General features: G+C 45.5%; 1 protein-coding gene across 2 annotated transcripts in view; it reads right to left on the reverse strand.

The window, feature by feature from the left end:
- SNAP25 (synaptosome associated protein 25) overlaps nt 1–23,403 on the reverse strand; it is a 62,709-nt gene extending 39,306 nt beyond the window's left edge. Inside the window, exon 1 of one of the 2 annotated variants that reach the window (XM_066177835.1) lies at nt 23,228–23,403. The gene's annotated coding sequence lies outside the window, so the exon portion shown is untranslated. The remainder of the gene's footprint in view (nt 1–23,227) is intronic. The other variant, XM_066177834.1, reaches the window with a different exon arrangement.

Raw genomic sequence — 23,403 nt, forward strand, 5'->3', positions numbered from 1 at the left:
TTTCTTTTGCAGTTTTTGGAAGTCTGCAAGTCAGGAGGAAATTTTGTGGTAACTTTATTTAATTTGAAAGTGATTTTTAAAAGAAGTTAATTGAATGTAACAATGAATAACTTCAAAGTTAAAACAGATGTGAAGTTTTTCATTTGTCTGTTAAAAATGTGTGTTATCCCATCTTCACTAGTCCTGATACTTCTAGGATGAGCCAAGCTGTGAGTTTAAGTAGCACATTTACAAGCTTAGTGTGGAATGGCTGCTGATTTTGATAGAAGGCAAAAATATGGAAAGGCATTTTGTGGTGAAAGAACAATAACTCTGTATTTTAATGGAAAAGATTGGCAGTGACATAGTTAACCCCGTAGTCATCAATGTTGTCAAAACTTTGATTCCGAAGTGATAGACAGGAATAAGGTGTTCCCCTGATGGTTTGTTTGTTATGGGCTGTCAGCACACTCAGCTGACATTTCACTTCTTTCTGCGTGGTTTGCATTTGCAAGATTTCTCCGCAGCCCAGGACTCACACCTACCCCTGCCCCTGAGCTGTGTAACACCAGTAAGAACCTTCAACAGAAATGAAGACAATTCAATTAATGCAGCTCTTGCTAAATATAAATATTTTAATAGGCGAGTAAAATCCACTGCGATCGTGAGGGCATCTGGAATGTAAATAGACAACATTTCCCCTCTTGACATGTATTTGTGGTAAACAAAGCTATTCATTATATTTATAATACATATCCTTTCCTTTCATTTCTGCCTGGTGGTAAAAGCATTTCAAGCAGTAGGCTGATATATTTTTAGCAGAAATCTTCTTTAACTAAGTCGTCAGAGTCAAACCAGCAGCTGACAAAATATAAGCATTATGAAACTGGGCTGATGGTGTTATTTGTAGAATTGGATTTTTAACTGAAGGACGATTCTTTTCAGCTATGTGGGACAACAAAAAGAGATATTTAAGAAATTATCTCATTGTCTTTGAGGTTCTTGGTTATCACTGATTATTCATGTTCTGTCTACCCAGCCTGCCGTTCATTATATCATACAGCATCAGAAGCAGGTAGCAGGAAGGAAGGGAACTTCCCAGCTTGGGTTTTTTTTCCTTGTGCATGCAGCCATCTGTGGTGAGGGCACTGTCACATCAAGATGCAACGCCATCAGTAAAATAGCAAAGTTGCAGGCCTGAGTCAAAGCCCATCCCCTCGAGGAACTGCTATGCAAAATGAAATGGATCTTCCTGCACCTCCCCACTACGGCCAGTGGGTTTTCTCTGGGGCAAAGGAGCTTTAAAAATGAACAAGCAAAACAAAAAGAAAAAGGTTGACCTTTCTGAGGGTGCTCTGAGTATCCCCCAAGGATGTCTCGTGCTTTGCCATGGTCTTGGCTCAGGGCTCACTTTCTGCCACTTCCTACCCCTGGCTCCTCTCTCCTCTGTGTCATAGTCTCTGCTAGGAACTTAAACTGTGGAAGCAGGATTTAAAGCTGAAGAAGAGTTCATGAACTTTGAAAAGCTTACTTCCTTTCAAGAAAAAAAAGAAATAGCTACAGTCATGTTATAAAAAGAAAGGACCCTGCTTAGTTTTTAACTCCCCTCCTTCTCTGTTTATACACAGGTGACACACAGATAGACGTGTGAGTACATAAAATGCAGCAGGCACAATTTAAGGACACAGCCAAGTATCTTTTTTTAAGGCAGTTTATGTAACAAAAAGGCCTGGGAACCCAATTTTAAAACACTAAACTTTTACAAGTTAAAATTTTATTATTTCAAGGCTCGTTTACAGATTCATAATAACAAAAATCCTGCTGCTGTTACACAGCTCATCTCCCTGAAGGGAAGCTGGACCCTTGACCAGTCCAGACCCATTCCCAAAACCCTGCAGTGATGCAAATGCTGTTCAGAGAAGGGAGAAGATCTGGCTGCTTCCTTCACTGGGCACAACTGGAAGATTAAATGGGAAGATCCTTGGGTCATATCCAGAATTCTCTACTGCTGAGTACTTGTATCAAAACCAATAAATTGGGAACAACTGTGTCAGGTGGATACAGTGAATGCTTACAATGCCCTTAGAATGGTACGAGTCAAATATTGAAAGCATCTGCCATTTCTAGGCAAAGTAACCAACCATATTAGCCACAGGAATGCATAATAGCAGCCCACAGACATGCAAAACTTACTCACTTGTTTTCAAAGGCCACTGCTGCTTTCTGATTCACACCTACAACTAATTCCTGGCTGCTAGTCATTTTCCAGGAATCAGTAATACAAATTCGAAGAAGGGTGATTTAGAAACCTCTCTTTCTTCAGAAGTCCATTTCAGCCTTCACAGGCTGATGAGAAAAACCCCAGTGCACTCCTCCTGTGAAGATTACCCAGACTTGCAGGCGAGGATTTAGCTGTACTAATACAAGAGCACAACTTCTATTCCTTTTTTTTTTTCCTCCTTTCTTTTTTTATTGACCAATCAATTCAACAACAGGCTTGATAGTGGCTCAAGGGCATCGCTTTCAACCACGTGATCAGCAGATTAACAGAGAGGCTGCAAAATCCTTTCCGCTCAAACTGTTTCAACAGAGGATCAAAATCTTTCTCTCTGCGTGGGGATTTTTATTTAGCTAGTTCTTTTTATTGAGTTTGCACATATTTGTGAAGGAATTAAGGCCTGCAAGGGCATGCAAGACGGTCTGGTTTGGCTTCTAACCTTTTCCTTTCAATTTGTGTATGGGAGTAGAAAGTTTTCCGGTTCATTATGGGAATGTTGTCCCTTCCCTGTGTGCTACACTTGCATCATTATTGGTTGAATCTCATCAACCCACAGATGCTGGCCCTGAAAGGATGGAATTTAAAACATTTTGAAAGAGCTCCCACTTTTCCCTGCTGCAGTTCTTGTTCTCACTAAGGGGGATGGATATGTTGAAATCTGCGGGAGAAATGTTTGGGAAATTGGGGAGCTAGGTAAGTCCTGTGAGGTCACATGAGATTTATAGAACTCTGCTGAAGAGTACAACAAGAGATTAAATTTGATCATGTAATTAAAATAACCAACAATTAACTGTTTCTTAGCCGCAGCAGTCTGGCTCCTGGGAAGCAACAGAGGTACATGGGGGCTCCTCCTGAAATCCTTAATATTCAATGTTCAAATCTCTAAGCTATGAAGGTATAATTACTGCTGGGGGCAAGAGGGCGCATTCAGTGCTCTCCAAATGAAGAAAACAGCACACAAAATGCCCTGAAACAGCAGAAAACCAGGCTGCCTTATAGCCATCTAAAACATAAAAGCACACCTGGAGCTGCAGAGACTGAGGATCAAATGTGAAGGTCCACACATAACATGGCTGAGAGTTTTCTTTGGCCCTAGCAGGTGTTGAAACAAAACCAACCTCCTCACTCAGCTGCTGGATGATGAACCACAGCAGTGAGCTGGGACAAGAGCAATTCACATACTAACAACAGAAACATCAAGAGTAAACTCAGCAAAAAAAAAAAAAAAAATTAATAGCTGACATTTGACAGCAATCACAGTCTGGTCACAAAAAAGTCACAGAATTCAGCAAATAGAGGATTTTCCCAGAACTGTGCCTGGCTGTTCCGACAGTTCTGCTGTCAATATCCTACAGCTCCAGATTTCAAGCAAAGTGTGTGCACACAGCTGAGGGCAGAGGGATTTTGCCTCACTGCCTGGCAATGAAAGCTCCAATTCTATTTTCATTTAAATCCCTAAACCTTTTTCTGGGACCCATATGAGGTGACTTTGGGTCTTTAAGACCGGAGGCTTTATAAAAAGCCATGCCAAAAGGAAGGAATAAATTATTCCTTGCAGTGGATGAATAGTGACAGCCAATCTGATTCTTCTAAACATTAAAACAGCGCTTGGTTTGCATCAGAAAAACAGGATTTGCCTTCCAGCCTCTCCACCTTCCTAAGACTCTCATTTATTTAGGCACATATGCATTCATTCACCTGAGCAAAAATCCAGAGAGTTTCTGGGTATCAGCTGCTTTTCCAGTCCTCTGTAGGAGAGCACAGCTTGTCCCAAGGACGAGCGACCTTCAGCAGTGCTGCCTCCAAAGCGTCGCAGGGATGCCTCACCCAGGCTGGGAACAAGAGGCACCACAGCTCACGGAGCTGTAGTGTGACAAGGACCACAGGGCGCAGCCCGTGGTGGCACCGAGCTGACCCTGCACACTGAGCACACCTGGCCCTGCACAGCCTGTGGCATGGGGGAAATGTCTGAAGAAGAGGAACATCTTCCCAGAAGGTGTGCTCAGCAGTGGTAGGTGGCTTCTGGAGATGTCCCCAGTGGGGAGTTAGGGGAATGCTCGTGAGATCAGGCATTAGAAAATACTCTACCCCACAAAATGTTTGTACACTTCTAAGTGGCCAAGCAGGCACTGTTCAATGTGAGGTGTCTCAAGCTGATGGTGCACGCAAGGGTTTTGCTGCGGCTGTTCAGGGAGCAGTAAATGTGTCTCTTCTCTGAGATCCAGCAGTAGAGAGCCATCTTTTCAAGTTTGGGTAGAAGAGTCTTTCAGTATCAGCCAAAATCCCTTCATTTTTTCAGCTGGTTTTAGTTTTGGAAAGCTTTCCCATCACTTCTACCCCTCCTGCAAATGTATGAGGATTTTTAGAAATGGAAACATTTTGAAGTCAAGAACAATACTTGCTAACGAAGTCATTTGTTAGTAAGATAAGTTCCAATCAAGAATATTGACGTGCTTTACTATACATTTATAAATACTACTCCTGTAAGTAAAGACAGCAGGATGGGGCATGAACTTCATTTGAATGTAATCCAATTTAAATCTAAAGTAATCATTGTTTGCTTGTGTATTTTATGTAATTTAAATTCCTGAAGAACCCATGGTTCTTCATTCTTGACCAAAGAATAATGTGGGAACAATTCTGCGTCTAAAACAGAATTTGTTTTCTGTAAGCAATATTGCCCATTTCAGATATTTCAAACTGAATTGCTTTCACCATGCTGACAATATTTTTCAATAAGTGACTAAAGAGAGGGAGATGATGCCTTCCTTCCTGAAGCCCCAGTGGCAGAGACAGCAGAAAATCCAAGCGGTGTAAGAGATCTTGGAGCGCAGCTGCTGTCTTCACACTTTACCCAAGGGTAGATTGAAGGCCGCAGATTTAAATGAAGTTACCCTTGTAAGCTTTGAAAATTCATCCAAGGAGCAGATCTCGAGGACATACAGCCTGGACCCATCTGGTAGACTAAAAGCCCCTTGTTCAAGCAAATAAAAAATACACCCATTGTTGAGGGAAAAGGGGAATATTTATGTCATTTACATCAGTTAATGGCTTAAGAAAGCTTTGTAACTGTACTTCAGCTCTTGTAATCTCGGAGCCCCGTGACTGACAGCCAAACTGTTGTCCAAAAGCTCCCCAGGCTTAGCCCAGATGCAGCCGGCAATGGGCAAAGTCAGGGAGCACATCTGTGGCCACAGCCCTGGGGCTCGCTGCTCTCCGCACTCGTGCTGAAATACCAGTGCTGTAGTGAAAGGGCTGTGCTTCCAGGTGACCTTGAGCTGAAGAGAACAGGGGCAAGAGATTTATTTAAGGAGCCTGTGGCGGGGCATGGTCTATTTTTAAAGAAAAATAATCCATTTTGTGGGTTTATTACACTTTGGACGTGGGTGGCTGCCAGAGAGAATGGAGTGCTCCCCTCATCAGAGGGATGCCGTGAGCCATTATGTTTTCTGCAGCACCTGCCTGTCCTCACTGGGCTCCTCTGCTCCAGCAGCAGTGGGATGCCTTTCCCCCTCTCCCACAACCTGTAACCAGACTCACAAATCCTCCTTTTCCAGGGTGTCACCTCCTTGCAACATCCCCAGCTCCTGCAAACCAGAGGGCACTGCAGTCTCCGCAGTGAGCCGCTGCTGTCAGTGCTCCTTCCAAGGTTGCAGTGAAGATGCTGAGGAGGAGGTTTGCTGGGTGTTAAATTCCGGCAGGAGGGGAGCAGGGAGGGGGTGCTGCAGTGTCCATCCTGCTGTTCTGTTTGATGCACTGAAAGCCTCTGCCCCGCAGATTTGCTGTCAGCTGCCGCAGCGTGTGCAGCCTGCCGCAGGATCCAGCACTGAGCCCCGCTGAACCAGACCCTGGCACAGCTCCCTGGGCTGCTGGGTGAGGAGAGGGGTCGGCTTTGGCAGCCTCGGGAGGAGGGAGGAGTGCAGTTTTGGAAAGGCTTTGTGCTCTGCCCTGCGTTTGTTTAAACCCAGGTGAAGGGAGGCACCACAACAAGCTGACAGATTATCTATTTCTGTCCTTTTTCCCTGCATTCCCCGTTCCTCCCCATGAGGCTGCCTGGAATCCAGGTTAAGTAATTCAGGATAGCAGAGTCACAAAAAAGACTAATTAATTCCTCAGGTTTCATTAGACATTTAGGGTAATCACTGTCTGAAACTTCAGACAGGCCCTGGATGAACACAAACCATCATCAGTGCCCAGTAGACAACTGCCAGCAGTCTGGGAAGCAAAATTAGTTCCCATCTAAATTTCAGTAACCCCAAAATATGGATCCTTAAAACTTTGTCTTGGCATATGGAAATAACTGTAGCTGTAGCTGAAACCAACAAATGTAGGAAATTTATTTTAGATTAATTCTGTATTTAAAGAAAAAAAAACACCAGCTTGTGAGGGAGGGCTCTGAATGCCTCTTTTTCTTCACTGCTGAGAAGCAGTGAAGTGCCTTGGGCTGGGTGAGCTAAACTAGTGCTGAGTTCATTGAGGGAAGGATTTAAAATCTGTCTTTTCTGAGGGCTTGGCCTGAGAGCCTGGAACAGGTCACTCTCTTTAATGAACTATAAAAATCCTTCTTCCTGTCAGGCAAAGGCGAGAAAGAAAACTCCGGCACAGTCTTTCTCAGGGGCATTAATCTCTCTCGTTCTGAAGCAATGGAGTCTTCCTTATGAACCCAGGGGTAGCAAAGTTTAGCTCACAAGGCTAATTTCAAAGTAGCTCATATTGACTAACTTGTCTGATTGCAGATTTTTATTGGTAATGAAAAATCAATATTTATTCGTATTTAAGAATCGTTCTTTGAAAGCAGAGCTTTCCCCTGCTGGTCAATATCAAGTAGAAGAAACTTCTCTGCTACTGAAACGTGGCACTTCTGTTCTACATCCCAAAATGACTCCACTCAGTCCAGGCACCTGTTTCCATAATAACCTGTGCCATCTTCTGAGGAATGTGTCACATTCCCTGAGATGGAAAACAATAGACTAACCCATGAATCCTGTTAGAAGTTAATGAATATCAGGAGTGATCGTCCACTGGGAAATTTCTCCCAGCAATTTTATGTGTCTGAGCCAGATTACTGAAACTTTTCATGACATAGGGATCCTCGTTCTTTGGCAAGCCTTGCTGCTTCAACCTTCTTGACTTGAAAAATGAACAAGGATTTAAAAATCTACCCCAAAGCTTAATGAGGCTATTTTATTTCCAGGACATTTCAATAGGCCTTAAGCTAAGCACTAATACAAGCTCACAAATAATACAGGCAGCACAAATGCAACATTTTATGGCATAGATATGGAAAATGGAATAGAACCCACAAATCTTCACCTCCTTGTGTCTCAGTGCAACGATAAAATTCATCTGAAAGCTCGTTCCTAGAATTAATAAACACGTTGAACTGTAGCGCTGGGAGCGTTAGGTCAGGAGCAAATTAATGTCATCGTGGCAGTGAAGCCTGACTAGGTAAGGCACATGCCACGTTTGGGCTGCTGAGAAGGCTCTTTCCTTCCACTGCTGATTAACTCTTGCTCGTGGTTAGCAGAGGCAGCAATGGTGAGGTGTGAAGATGGCCTGTCAGCACAGTCTGGCTCCTGAAATTATTAACAGAGCCTTTACAGGTCCCTGCCCAAAAAGTCACCAAATGCAAAAATCCAAAACCAGCGTTGTGTTGCTTATTTCCACCTAAGAAGAGAAATGATGAGTTGTCAGGTGCACTCTCCCCTTCCCTTGCCTTCCCACCACTGGGATCCGCCTGCTCCTCTGGACATGAAGGCCATAACCACTGAGAGGCAGAGGGAGTCCCACACTGATGGTCTGTGGGCAAAGCACCAGAGGTTCATGGCATCAACAACTGCTCACAGAGAGCCAGGAATGAGAGTGGACACCTGCCCTCTGCCCCTCAGTGGTCATCCACCCCCAGGGTAAGGGCGGCCTCTAAACATGAGCAAATCAAAAGTTAGACAGAAGGCGATCACAGAATATGCGCCTTCCGTGTGTCCCCAGAGTCACCTCCCAGCAGGTGCCTTGGCAATCTTCCCAGGATAACAGGTAACCTCAGGCCCTTGGTGGCCTCATCCAAGGCCACGCAGGAACAGCAGCTCCTATCAGCGTGTTTTCTTTTAAGACACTCCAAGGCCCACAAGCAGAAGAGGCACGGAGTGTGGGCAAAGCCATGTAAAGGAAACTTGTGTTCAGCTTTTCCAGCTGTTCTGGTGGGCAATTTTGTAGAGCCTGAGAACTGAGAAGGTGCCCAGAGGGTACCACAAGGAATCCACCACATGTATGCTGTGGTAAAAATATGGAATTCAGTAGGACACCAATGTTAAAATGTTATTTCTCCAGACATCTGCTGATTTAAAAGAGATCCTTCTTTCTGACCCATGGCACTGCACTTGCTATTCCAAACAATATAAATTTCCAGGCCATATATTTTGTTTAATACTATTTCCAGAAGAGACAGGAACCTGCATCACAGGCTGCCAAACACAGCTTCCATATTATCCCAGACAACTGATGCAACATCTCCAGAAATGGCTGGACTGTGAGAAGCCCAAACTGCTCCTCATCTGCTTCATCTCATCCCAAACTGAGATGTAGACATTTCCCACTTCCATTACATTTCTGTCACCAAAGCTATGAGGCTGTGAAGGCTTTTTTAGCATCTTCAAACCACAAACAAAAAAACTTTGTCCCCTTCCCTCCCCAGTTCTGATTGTATGTCAGTGTTTCTTGGCTCTGGAGTCTATAATCAGTGTAAGTGTGTTAGGGGGTTTGGGACTAAACAATAGAACAAATGTCATTCATCAGCAGAGACTCTTTGGCAGGAGCTGAACGAGGCTCATGCCAGACAGAGAGACTGACACAAGTAAGCAAAGAAACAGTAAAAAGTTTCCCATTTCATTGGAAATGTGCAATATACTCGTTTTATAAACTAATCAAATAACGATCAAAGCGCTTACTAAGAAGATTAAAATCCTTCATTTCTTACGTAAATGGAAGCTTTGCAGAAAATGAAAAAAAAAAGTGTAAGTATTTATTTCTAAAAATTACTGTCATCTTTTTCAAAGCTTTGACAGAAATGATTCCTTTTCTTTCCTCCAGCAAATCAAAGTTCTGTTTTCACTGCCTGGGGATCTGACTGCCTTGTCACACATTCTGCACACACACTTAGTCAGCCAGCTACTGAAACAGAGGTAATAGGTTATGTTACTTCTGGAGGGAAGGACTGTTCTCTCAGGAATTGGAATAGGTACAAAATGCATAACATCTCTAATCTAAAATACTAAATTTCCGCCCAATATTTTGCATTTTCAGCTTTCAGATTTTACCATACAATTGAGATGTCCTCATGTGAGAAATACTGATTAGTTTAAGCAGTAATGGAGACATTTAGCCAGAGTGAGATGATTGAATTCTGAAATAAATTCATTTCAACACCATTGATTAAACAGTATTTCCATACTCTTTGCTGGTCTGATTTATTAAACAAACAATTAATCTCTCAGTAACCCATATTTCACAATTATACCAGGACATAATCAACAGGACATTACAACAGAGTATGTGAATAAACTTTACTGGTAGTTTAGTCAAAAACCTAATTGATCACAAACAATAATGTTTGTGTTTACTAGAACAAATATTTCCATCTTTGCATATACAAAACTGGCAATATTGGCTTTCACAGTGACAACAAATACTTGCAGCTCTTTTTGTCAATGTATCTTTTTTTATTGAGTACTGAGGAACCTCATCCTTTAACAACTGACTTCCTTAGTTCATTGCTAACCTTTATGAAGTTAATTCTTCACATGGCTTTACAATGTGCTTCCCATAAAAATGGCACTTGTCCTTTGCTTTTTTTATGGGTTCTAGGCAGAAAACTTCAAGAAAAGTCAGAGATGTTTGCAGTAATGGCCAACTAAGCTGTCATCTGACCTAGAAATGGAACTTCTTGAATCACAAGCACAAGTGAGCGGCTTAATTTCCTATGACATCTGCAGTTACATCTGGACATTTCCCTTTAGCCCATCTGTATTTGGCAGTCCTGCAGTGTGTATCATTTGCCCAAAGAATGCCAGATTGCTGCTGACCCTCACAAGTCCACATGCATTCATCTTCCTTTGAAGAGAGACAGGTCCTGGCAGTTCTGTTAAAATTTTTTAAAATAATCACATCTCTATCTCAACTCAAAATAATCCACTCCTGTTCTGAGATGGACACTTTTTTTGATTCCCTGCATCTTGTTTGCTATGTTTCCCATCTCCGAGTGACTATGAGTTTGTGAAAATGAGGCTGTCACCCAGAACAAAATCTTTTTATACCTCACAGGTTCAAAGCTAGTTTCATGACTTTTCCCCATACTCCAATTTATGATAGCACAGAAAGGGATTTTCTGAAATTCAGGTCGAATGTTCTTGTTCCAGCATTCCGAGGAACTTGCTTAGAATTTTCTATGTATAATACTGTATTAGCCTTCCTGCAATAACTGTTTGTTCCTCTGTGTTACTCATGGCAGGCCTGAACAGCCTGTCATCTTCCTTTAGGATGACTTTTAACAACGTTGAGCATCTATGAGGAACATTTTAATCCAGACAAGCTAAATCACTGTCCTAGATATTTTTCTTTGCTCAGTGTGATTCTCTGAGGGCTGCATCTCTTGTGACTGTTGCTGTGACAGTTGCTATTTCTGCAGAGGTGAACGTGATAGCTCAGCTGGGGAAATGGGACCAGCATACATCCAGCTGCAGTTCTGCATTTTAATAGCCTCAAAACAAAGTTATTTCACATGCCTCTGTCAAGATTTCTGTCAAAAATCTTGTGGATAAAGTTACAGGAAAAAAATGCTTGCCAAAATAGCATTTTTGAAATACTTAATTAGGAATATTCATAGAGAGCAAATTCTGGATTTGAAACAAGCTTTTCACTGTTCCCACACCTTCCCACATCTGCAGCCCTTGCACACTCAGTAAGGGAGCAGGAAGCCCTTGGGACAATATGGAAGGAATGCAGTACAGGTCAAGCCTTGAATGTGTGCAGTGAGCAGTCTGAAGATCCAGAGGTTTTTTCCTGAAAAACGACTCATCAAATCGTTTCAGATGAAGAGGAAGCCAAGGAAAATCAGAATTCGTGGTGAGCATCCCCAGAACACCGAAAATGATGGGGATTTCACTATATAATTAGTTTGCTGCAAATTGCTCTCTGATTTCTTCAAGTGCGTCACACCTTGAGCCTATCTCAGCCACGTGATTACTGAGGTGCTGATGAGCCACTTTTCTCAGCCTTGCCTCTGTTTGGGACTTAAAGAACAGATCCAGTAGAGGTGAGTCAGTTCTACTCTGCAGTGCTGGAGAGAGGACCTGACCACGTTCTCCTGTAGACAGATGGTGACTCATAGCAAAATACCTATTATGCTCAACTGATTCAGGGTTTTACAGAATACAATACATTCCTGCCTTGTACAAACCACAGGATGTTTATATATATGTAACTTTCTGCCGAGTTTCTCAGTCAGAATGAAGTCATGTTAGCTCTGAGAGTCAGGGAGGGGTGGTGCTGTTGGGTTTTGTGTAGAGTAAAAGAGCACAGCTGCAGCCCTGCTTTCTTGGGGCATGTAAAGAATGGTGTTCAAGGCTTCCTGAGCCTCTGTTGTGCACTGTGTGCTCCAGCTGCACACTGCACTTCCAGTGGAAAGGAGGAGCAGCTCCTCAGCTTGTCCTCTGTGTAATGCAGCTATGCATTATTGAAGGATTTCAACTCCAGACGTTTGCTTTGTGAACAGGCTCCTTTGTTACTGAGTCCAGAGAATTAAAAAGGGCTTAATTATGGCCAAACAGATCTTTCTCTCCCACTGAAATGTTTTGAGAAATACCTATGTTAAAGAGCTGCTCTCTTACTGTAAGAACTGCCATTCTTTCAGTAACAACACCCTCAAATCTGGAGTACTCCTGACAAAGCTCCCCATTGCTCTGGAAGCCAACCCAGTCAGTGCTGTCCCAGCTCAACAGCCTGTGATGGGTTGGCCATGGCTGGATGCCAGGTGCCCACCAAAGCCACAACCTCAACAGGCCAGGGAAGAGAAAATGTAACAGAACGCTTGTGGGTCAAGATAAGGACAGGGAGATGATGCAGCAATTTCTCTCACAGGCAAAACAGACCCAACCTGGGGAAAGTTATTGAATTTGTTACCAATTAAATCAGCATATGACAGTGAGAAATAAACCCAAATCTTACAACACCTTCCTCCCAGCCCGCCCTCCTTTCTCAGCTCAAAACTTTGCTCCCGATTCTCTACCTTCTCCTGCCAGCAGGGAATGGGGACTGCAGTCAGTTCATCACACATTGACTCTGCTGCTCCTTCCTCCCCAGGGGGAGAACCCTCACACACTTCCTGTGCTCTAGCATGGGGCTCCTCCCATGAGAGCCAGTCCTCCATTAAATTCTGCAACTGGGTCCTTCCCATGGGCTGCAGTTCTTCCTGAACTACGCCAGCACGGGCCCCTTCCACAGGGTGCAGTCCTTCAGGAACAGGCTGCTCCAATGTGAGTTCCTCACAGGATCACAAGTCCTGCCAGGAAACCTGCTCCAGCATGGGATCCTCTCTCCCTGGCTCCTGCCAGGAGCCTGCTCCAGTGCAAGCTTCCCATGAGGTCACAGCCTATAAGTGCCTGCCCCTGCTTCGGCATGGTCTCCTCCATGGGCTGAAGGTGGATCTCTCCTCCATGGGCTGCAGGGGCACAGCTGGCTCACCACAGTCTGCACCACAGGCTGTGGGGGAATCTCTGTTCCAGAACCTGAAGCACCTCCTCCCACTCCTTCACTGGCCTCGGTGTCTGCAGAGCTGTTCCTCTTACATTTTCTCACTCCTCTCTCTGGCTGCAGTTGCTCTTGTGCAGGTTTTTCCCCCCCCTTCTTAAATCTGTTATCCCAGAGGTGCTGCAACTATCGCTCACAGGCTCAGCCTTGGCCAGCTGGCACTGGCTCCATTGAACCCAGGGGACGTTTCTGGCAGCTTCTCACAGAATTTACCCCTTGTATCCCCCCCCAAAACCTTGCCACACAGACCCAGTACACAGCCACGTTTCTCTGATGGCTCCGGTGAGCTCCCTGTCTCCCCTGTGCCAGCTCAGGAGACAAGCTCCAGGATACTCAATTGTAGCTTGTCCTGCTGGACAGCTTGTCCCCAAAAAAGCAGTAAAACCGTCACTATGAGACACGATCTCCAAAATGACCGTGACTTTGTTCCCTTCTCCCCCTGGCTCCAGCCCATAAAACCATTCATCTGAGCAACTGCTTACAAGCACAGGCACGACATTCACAAATCCCACCTCGCAGTAGGATCTCATCACTTCTGATGATCCCCTTTTTATAGTCTACCACTTTCATTCACTCGCATGTCTTCAGCTGTGAGGCAGCAATTTAACCCCCCATCTGGCGCTATTAATTTGCACTGATAACTTCATGTCTCTTCTGAAACAGGCTTCTATTTCTAACACACTTGAAAAGAGGGCCTTTTTTAGGCTTTCTAGCAAAAGGAAAAATGTCTGGGCTCTGCCTTGTGATATCACAAACACTGGTTTGCTTTTATTTTCAATCTATGTGCTGCAGAGCAAGTGCACATCTCCAACACCGCAGTGAGTGGGTAGCAGTCATTATCCTTTTGCTCTGGTATCTGTCTCTGAGACACCAACTACAGGGGACAGTGCTCACAGATCCTGCCATCCTGCTGTTCACATGTGCCCATAAGACTGAGATTAGGAGTAAGGATGCACCTCTGGACCCCCTCTGCATTGTGAAATGCATAGATGGAACAGAAGGCTGTGGCTGCTAAGGGGATGCAGACTGGGCACCAGGAGTCAGAGTGTTTTATAACCTAACACTTCAGGACAACTTTTAAATGATTCTATCAAAAACTTGGGGATTGACGTTTATTTTTTAAGTCCAGGTAATTGTTAATGGTGTGCTTGTAGGGAAAGAACAGCAAGAAACAGAATTAAACAAAAAGCCCATCTTGTCCTTTCTCTTGAGTTTGCTGGCCTTTGTCGTTTTTGTGTGTTTGGGTTTGTGCTTTGTTGGGGGTTTTTTCATTCCCCTAGTTATTCATTCTCTTTTTTATCCTCTTGTCCTCTTCTTCATCCTTATTGGTACAGTGGATCATTTTTTTTGGTTAAGATAAAGTAACTCTTCTAAGCGCAGGAACTGGCCTACTGTGTTTGACAATACTGGGGAGCCTGGTTAAATTTTGAAAGGTCTCTGACTTCCCTGCTGCAGGAAGTTGATTGTTTTGAGAAATAGATTCTGACTGCAGGCGTGAATGGAAGAACTCTGCCTGGAGAACAGCTGAGTGTATAACACATTTCTTGGAAATGTCACCACAAAAACAGAATACAAAAAGGAGGTAAAGAAATTTAAATCTTTAAACAGCTTTGTAGTCTCTCAGCCCATGCCTGAACATCTCATTTCCAGCATCATGGAGTCTGTCCTGGCCTTTGGATCACTGTCTTATCTCTTCACCTCCCAGACTGGGGAGCCTTTTAAAAGTTTTGTGAGTTAACTTCTAGGTGCAAGTAAAGGCTTTCTGCAGGCAAGGAAAGGACAGGAATATGGGATCCTTACTGGGAAAGAACGGAGCTCTTGAGAATATGAACTCTAAAGAGGAAAGCAAGTGTTACTCCATAAAGGAATAGGGGTAACCATAGGGAAATCACAGTATGGCAGCAGCAGAGCTGCTCATCAATCTAATTGGCAGTTTAATAACTTTGCAGATAAATGCTTGCATCCACAATAAAGAATTTATTGGATTTCACTGTTCAATTTAAAAACCATATATTGTCATAATCTTCAGTGCAGGTAGTTTTTGAAAGCAAAACGGGGATGTTGTACTGCTGTAGAAACAGTTAAGGTAGAGTAGTCCTGCAACCTGTGGGATGTCCTGCTTTGTAGGAGGTTCAGTTCACTGATGGGTAACATCTTCTGGCCTCTGACTCAATGACCCAGTCAAAGGAGAGGGCAGCAGCGGGGTGCTTGTAGCTGAGAGTTAGCTCTCCATCTCCACCTGCACTGTGTTCCTCTCTTCCTACTCTTTCCCTGTTGTCCCTCTGTGATCTGGGTGGCACATGGCCTGTAAAGCCTTGTCTGTCCATACCAATCCTCCTGTCCTAAATGGAGCTGAAAGGAATGTTTCTCTGCATCTCCTTCTCTTGAGAGGGTCGTTTCCCTCAGGGCATTTGGGGAACATGATGACTGAGGCTGCAGAAGTTGAGGTAGGACTGGGAGAAGACCCCAAACTCCAAGTGAAATAAAAAAGGCAGCACAGCTATTGAGGCCTCCAGAGGATGAGAGATGTCACTCAGCTCTTCTGTCACATGCTACCCTCTATCAGCCTGCTTAATACTGTAACCTTAAGTGCCCTGGGCATTAATCTGGAAATTGGGGACCTTTTGTGTGACGTTGGCAGCTCTCTTGCGTTCTTATTTGTCAGCCTGTTACAAGTGCACACCTGTTCTTGTTTACCAGGCTTAGAAAATGATCCTCAGAGCCTGCAAGTTGCTTCAGGAGCAGCCTATTTTGTACTATTTAAAACAGTTAATTAAGAAAAAAGGGAATGAGGCAACACAATGATTTAAAAATACCTTGCTAATGTTGAAAATCTAAAGCCTGCAGATGGCCCTACTGTTGCATTACAAAGGCGGTCTAGAGTATTTTCAATTACACTTAGTGCATTCCTGGTGCCTCGAGGGGTTTTTCCACTGTCTCTTGACGTGCTCATCTCTAAAGTGAATGAAACTGACAGCAAAGAACCATCCAGGCCTTTTTTTTTTCCCCTCCTCTCTTCTGTTAAATAAGAAAACCTCTTAGGAACATCAGACTTGAAGAGACTGGCTGCCTTAGCAAGTCCGGTTTCTTGTGACCACCACCAGCCACACCACATAATCTCCCTCCTGCACTCATCCAGTGCCATCTTAAACCCCGTTGCTGCTCTTGGCCTTTCTGCCTCTTGCCTCTGCCTTTGGTATAATAAAAGACCTACATTTTTCAGGAATTGCAAATTCTGTATCCCAAGGACACCTTTTTAGTGGCAGAAAAGCTGCAGGAAATCCTTCAGTAAGCTCTGCAACCAGCACGTGTCTCCATCCAGCCAAGCAAATAAAACAAACACTCCTCTGGGGAGAACTGGCTGTTGGAAGTCCAGTGAACTCCAGTTTAATTGGGTTTGCATACTTTGGTTTGTTTCTTGAGGGCTTTTCACATCCTCGGGTGTCACTTAGGTGAATGCTCTCTGGTAAAGCAAATGTTTGGCTGAAATACTCAAATATTCACAGAACATACCTGGGCTGTATGTTCAGCTGTCGTGCTACGGGTTTGCAATTGGTGCTGCTGAAGGGAGAGGGCTCAGTCCCACTCTCCCCTGCAGCTTAGTGCAGCTCTGGAGGAGCACAGAGCTCTGGCAAATTCCTGGTCTTGTGTAATAGATAAGTAAATGAATGAATGTTTCCTCCACCTTCTGGTCTGGGATCGCGTTCTTTTCTTACTATCATGAATGCAATAGTAATAATCTGGATTTATATGGCATTTATATATTTAGTCACCACCCCCAGGCAGTGGAAAGTGCTATGCCCTAATATTCATAAAAATATATTTTCAAAGGTAGGGGGTGCTTGTCCTGCATCTGGAGCTGAGGGATGCAAACTGCAAGTTGTTTCAATCTCAGCTTTTTCTTTTACGGATGGAGGCAATTGAGGCACTTGGCAAAGGTCACATTTATTTAATGTGTGATACTTGCACCTGAATCCAGATATTCCATGTGCAGTCCTGGTGTTTGAATCCCTAACCCCCAATATCTGAAGTTCAGATGTTACTGAACATCTCTAGTCCAATTAATTGCCAGCGCCTTCCGACCGCTTTCTGCAGGAGCAAATTATCCCTGTGAGATGTCTGTGCCCAATAAACAGGGAACAGAAATTTCTCTCCTAACGATGTCAGTGTCTGGCAGGGTCAGTGCTGCAGGGCACAGCTCTTAGCCCACAGAGGTTTGTGTGTGCACAGGGTGCAGAGGCTCCAGGCAGCAGCAAGCACTGGGCTGGACCAAACAGCAATTCCCCGATGCCTGCGGAAATGTGAGCTTGGCTAAATCCCTCCCAGGTGAATGGTGAGGTGCCTAAGGATGTGAATGGGAGCAGACCGAACAAAAAAAATACTAGTGCAGGGAGGAGAAAGAAAACTTTAATTTGCATCTAAAGCATAGTGAAGCTAATTTTAGTACCTTTTATTTAAAAAAAAAAATGCTTAAATATGCATGGGAGACTTCTGTTCCTGTTTAAAAAAAGAATCAGTGAATGGTAACACTATTTTGACAGATGAGCTCTTCTGAAGAAGTATACTTTTGTTTAATGAAATTTTTTAGAGTAGCTGGAGGAAATATATTTACCTCTGTAAGGCAGATCAAGGAACTGGCATCTGCACAGTTCCACTGGGAGCTAAAATTTCCAGGAGTGGAAAAAAGAACCAAAGGAGAGGCTGGCACATCTTCCAAATAACTGTTTTATACAAAAAGGAAAAATACAGTTACTACTTCTCCTACGACTATGTTGCAATTCAGGAACAGAACTCCTCTCCTTTGGGTGGAGAGTAAGTGTAACAAATAAATACAGCATGACAAGCACCAAGCTGTGAAGTGATCAGAGCTTTAGTTTTCAATCTAAACTTCTAGTCTCTTTGACAGACAAGTGACAGTGAAAGTCTTTGGAGATTTGCTGGGATTTTTAGCAAGGGAATCTGCTGGGATTTTTAGCAAAGAAATGCTACTGAGAAAATGTGAGAGATGGAAGAGATCAGTGCAAAATTACAAACGTTCCCTACCAAGGACTGCAGTGCCATGTATTTGTAACTCCCTGATACTTTGTAGGTTTTGAGGAAGAAATAGCAAATCTCATATTCATTTCACAAATCACCTATATGAGACATCCTTTCCTAATGTCTAGGATACAAATTTTAGTTGTTAGCACTGCCCTAGGCTATGATAACTCGTTTTGCTCACAGATTCTACCAGTAAATGCTGGCACAAGAACTTGGTCATACCAAAAGCACAAGGAAAACTATAATTATAATGAAAACACATAAAAACAGGTCCTCTCATTCAGTTTTAGGCACTTGTAACGGTGAGACTTGGCTTTGCCTCTATTCTTTCATATTTCAACTCTACAAAGGCAATATCTCAGCCATTAAGAATATTGCCTAAAAAACTTAAAGGAAGAAGCATAATTTTGCTGTGCACTTACTGGAATGCAGGAAAACTTCACACTACTTCCCAGCTTGAAAGAAAAATGAGTGGCTCCCGCTAGGAATTTCTGACTTTTTCTGCACACAACTGTACCTTTAGGAAAAATTCAGCTGCACCCTGGGTTTTACACCCCATTCAAGTTCTGCTGGTGTTATGCACCAGCAGAGTGCAGCAGAACCCAACCTGAAACAGAGGCGTAACATGCAGGATTCCTCCTCTGCTGCTTCATCACTGCTCCCTGTCACCATTTCTGAGGCAGCCTGGCCGTGAGGGTCTGAGACAATGAGACCAGACCAGTAAAAAATAGGGATGGGGCTTGGAAGGGCAGGATTTTAAATGAGCTCTGTTTTTAGAAGAGCTGCTCCTCCAGCAAATAGACCCATTTCTGGTTTAACACACCAACGAGGAGTCCCAGCTTGAAAGATTATCAGCCTGTAGAGTAGCACAGCACTCAGTTATGCCAGTTCACACTAACTATGAATGGGGCCTAATAATAAATTAAATCCCATTCAAAAACTGAAATAGAGCACTGCTAGCTCTAAAGAAAAAAAAAAAAATGTCTTAAATAGCCAGACAGAGCACATATTGGTCAGCACTAACATTCAGGTCTAAAAGGCCAGGGACAGCCATGATTGATTACTTAGTGTTTCCCTCTTCTCCACCCTGTGCCTGTAGTAGAATTCAGCTTTCTCCAGTGGGTAAGATAAAATACCATGTCTCTTATTATTAAAACAAAAATAAGAAAAGAATAGAAGGATAAAAAAAGGAAAAAGGTTATAATGCAATGTTACATTCTCGTTAGAATCGCAGGGTGCCAGTATATTTCAGAGGGAATACACACATAGCACTTGTTTCCCTTTGAAAAACCTAAACTGCTAAATATTGTTTTACAAGTCCCACAAAATGATGTACAGGGAAGTATTTTCCTTGATTCCAGCTGACTTTGGATTAGACCTGCTGGAGTAATCAAAATCAGAAGGCAACGCTCATCACCCTTCACATCAGGGTCCTAATGCCCCTGATGTGTTTCTTTCATCCTGGTGATCTTTAGTAGGAATTAAAAAAGGACTGTAGGTGAGCATGAGGCGATGATGAAATAGCAAGTGAACAAGATGAAAGATGCAAGAACAAAGCTGAATTTCCTTCTAAAATAGCAGGGCAAGCGGTTCAAATATTTCCTCTAGGCCATTCAGATCCACCTTCGAGTCTTGAAATGTCAGCCTTGGGGCCATCACAAAGCAGGAAAGAACAATTTTGAACCCATGTAGTTGACTTGTCTTTGTGCTTGGTGGAAAGTCCTAGAAAAATTTAGTGGGATGTGGAAGAGCATATTGAAAATCATGATCAGATAAGAGGCAGATTTTGCTGGTGGGAGTTTGTGTGTGTCTGAGCATTTGTGGAGGGAGTAACAAAGGGGTGACAGACAAGAACTAGGAATATAACTTGAGTGTTTTGGAGAAAGTGCTCGTTGCAATACAACGCAGCAAGCTGAATCTGCAAGGTCAGTAGGCAAGAAAGCTTGACTTTATTGAAACTGAGGAAAAAGACACAGTTGGAGGCTCAAAAATAATAAGCTAAAAAACAATAAACTCTTCCTTGACAACTTTCAGCCTTGACAAACTATATCCAGCATTCCCAGGAGTAGATAGACAAGCCCTATGCCCTCTCCAAAGTCCAGCTTCCTAGAGGTAATCATGATCTGCCTGAGAAGCCCATCCTGCAGCAGCTCTCCAGCAACGCATTATTCTTGTCTGCCTTAGACTCTAAAGCTCTGAAATGCTTGAACAAGTCTGTTGTTACAGATTGCCTGGCACTGGCCCAGCCCAAAGGTGACTGCATTGGTAGCAGGGCATGAAACACCACAGACAGGAAAACGCACTCTGCCCAATGAATGCTGCAAAGTCAGCCTGCTTCTGTTGTGGTCTCACCCAGCTTAGAACCCTAGAAATGTCTGAAATGAGTGCGTGTGTGGGTATAAATTTGTACAGATGAAAGTACCCTCCTTATGTTACAAAACGTTATGACAGAGATTTGGAGGAAAAAAAATTGCAAGAAAAAGAGTAATTGTGTGACAACAAGCCAAGGTAAAGAGAAAACAGTCTCTGCTCTTCGTTCCTGAGAGAAGAAATCATTACCAAACTGAGCCCTACACCGTGCCATATACTTTCTATTTTTCCCTGAGGGTTGCTACAAATGCAGCAGCTGTAGCCTTGTGACACATAGACATAAAAATCGCTGAAGTTGTTCACACTGACAGGAAAAGTGTTTTGTTTCGTTACCTCGCTCACTTAAAGCAGTGCAAGCACTAGGTAGAGACCGCGCTTTCTTTGCCTTAGCACTTTAATCTTGCTATTTGTTGCCATACCTAAAGCATAGGGAGAAAAATGAAAAGCTTTCCCTTGACCTGAAAAGCAGCTCCCACCTCCGGTGCAATAAATCTGGGAAGTGGAGCTGCATCTCATTAGATGTATTTCGAGGGTTCATACTGGTTGGATTCTGCTGTTTCTTTCACTGCCCCCATGAGCTCAATGGACACACAGCCTGGTCCCGAGAGCTCTTGCGAATGCCACTCTCATTTTCTAGTTAGCTGTGGAAAGAAAGTTAAGCTGCATTTATTTGGGGATTGCTATCTAGCTGCATTCGGTTTTGTAACATGCTGAGTTTCTGCAACTCCTCTTGACTTTAGAGGCAGCCTCAAGCTTTTGCTTTTGTCAATCAGGCCTCCTTGCATCTTTGGTTTGGTCACTTCTGTTATCTTTTTGGCGCTCATCCTAGGAATCAAACTCTTTAGTGGTCACCTCCTGGCTGACCCTTTCTGCGCGATGCAGCAGCAATGGAAAACCACTGCTGCTTTTTCCTAGACTGGCTTCTCTGCAGGGATGTGCAGGTGGCTGGAGCACTCATCTCCCAGATGGCTCCATCCCTTCCCTTGTCACGCACAGGGGTGGCTGCCCCACACCATCCTCGTGCTGATCAATGGGGGAGTTGCTCCATGCCCACAGCTAGGACGAGGTGGGGGTGTGGGACAGGCATGTCCTTGCAGATGCTGCGGCCAGCGCTGGAAGCAGACGAGTCTGGGTTAAGGGGCTGCTCTGCCACCCCCGGGCAGCGCTGCTGACCAGCCCCCCATTTACCCCCCCCCCCCCACCCCCACCCAACCCCCGGTCTTCAGCTGGGAATGAAACCAGCAGCAATTATTCAAGCCAAGCACGTAAATCTGGCAGATCCCGCGGCTCCGGTTTGACGCAGCTACGCAGCGCAGTGTCTGGACACGCAGACCAATCCCCCTTTCTCCCCTTGTTTATTCGCCCCGCAGGAAAAAAAAAAAAAAAAAAAAAAAAGGCAGCGAAGTTACCAACTTGGAACCGCACCGAAGGGTTTGGGGGGTTGGGGTGCCGGGAAGCGGAAAGGACGGGCGGAGGGAACACCGCCGGCGTCGGGGGAGCCGGGGCCAGGAGCCGTGACGGGGCAGCCCGCGTTACATAAGGCGTCGGCTCCGCACCGCTCCGCAGCGCGGAGAGCGGGGCGGGGGGGCCGGCACGGGCTGAGCCCCCCGTGTCACGGCACCGCGCCGCCGGAGCCCGCGGCACGCAGCGCCCGAAGCTCCCGGGGACAGCGGCACTGCCGGGGGACGGAGCGCGGCTGCGGGGAAGCCCCGGGGGCTGCCGGTGGTCCTTGCCGGCAGTGCCCGGCCCCGGGGGAACCCAGCGGGCTGGGCGTTATGTAACCCCCCGTCTTCCTTGCACAAACACCTCTCCAGGGAGAGGGGCCGAAGTGCCAAGCGCCGATTAATTGCAGGAACTGATGTTATTTGCCTTTTTTTGTTGTTGCTTGTTTGTTTATGTTTTTTTATATATTTTATTTCTCCCTCTTCTCACTCTGAGCTGCACAACCTCAACTGCTCTTGCCCGCGGTCCTGTCCTGGAATGAGGGAGCACCGCCGCTTGCCAGTCGGGAATCGCTTCCCAGTCCCGTGTCCGGGGGGGCAGCCCCGGGGCGGGAGGCGCGGAGCCGCAGGGCGCTGCAGCACGGCCGCCTCCGCTGCTGCCGCGGGGGCACCGCGACGGCTCCCGCGGCCGCGGGGCTGAACATACACAGACACGCAGACACACGGACACACGGACACAGACACACACAGAGACACAGGCACACACGGACGCATCTCACTCCCCGGTCCCGGCGCGGGCCCCGGCGCTGTCCGCGGTGCTGAACACACACACGGACACACGGACGGACACACAGACACACACGCGTCCCCTCCCCGTCCCGCTCGGGCCTGGCGCTCTCCGCGGTGCTGATGCTCCGCCGCAGCCCGGCGCGGTGCGGGCGCTGCAGTGCCCCGGGCGGCACAGCCCGGTCCGGCCCAGCGGCGCAGAACGCCCGCAGACCCTTCTCCCCGCTCGGAGCTGGGAATGGCGCTGGCTCCCCTTCTCCTCCGACCTTCCTTTCTCCGTCGGCCTCCTGCCGCCCGCACTGCCGAGAGGCACGGCCCGGCTGCCTTCCCTGGCTCCAGCCGGGGATGAGTCTGGCGGAGAAATCCCCCCCCCCTTCTCCCTGCGTTTCTCTGTCCCCGCAGCAGCCCAGAGGCTGGAGACAAAAAGCCGAACGGGTCCCACTTAGAATATATCCTTTTTCCCATTTCATTATCGTCCATACCGCCCTCTCCCCCCGCTGAGCCGGTGCCCGCGGTGGTCTCCCACCTTTACCTGGGCTGGCGAAGCGCGGCGCGGCGGGGTCGATGGGTCGGTGCCGCAGCTGGATGGGAGGCAAGGACAGGAGGCTGCTGACCTCCGCGGGTCTCCTTCTTCAATGGATCGGGAGCCGTGCCCTCATCAAAGATGGCCGTCCGCTCCTACGTCAGCAGCTTTTAATAGCCCTCCCC

This window comes from Chamaea fasciata, unplaced genomic scaffold (assembly GCF_029207755.1).
Source record: "Chamaea fasciata isolate MVZ Bird 193981 ecotype frontalis unplaced genomic scaffold, bChaFas1.0.hap1 SCAF_3, whole genome shotgun sequence".
Taxonomy (NCBI): Eukaryota; Metazoa; Chordata; class Aves; order Passeriformes; family Sylviidae; genus Chamaea; species Chamaea fasciata.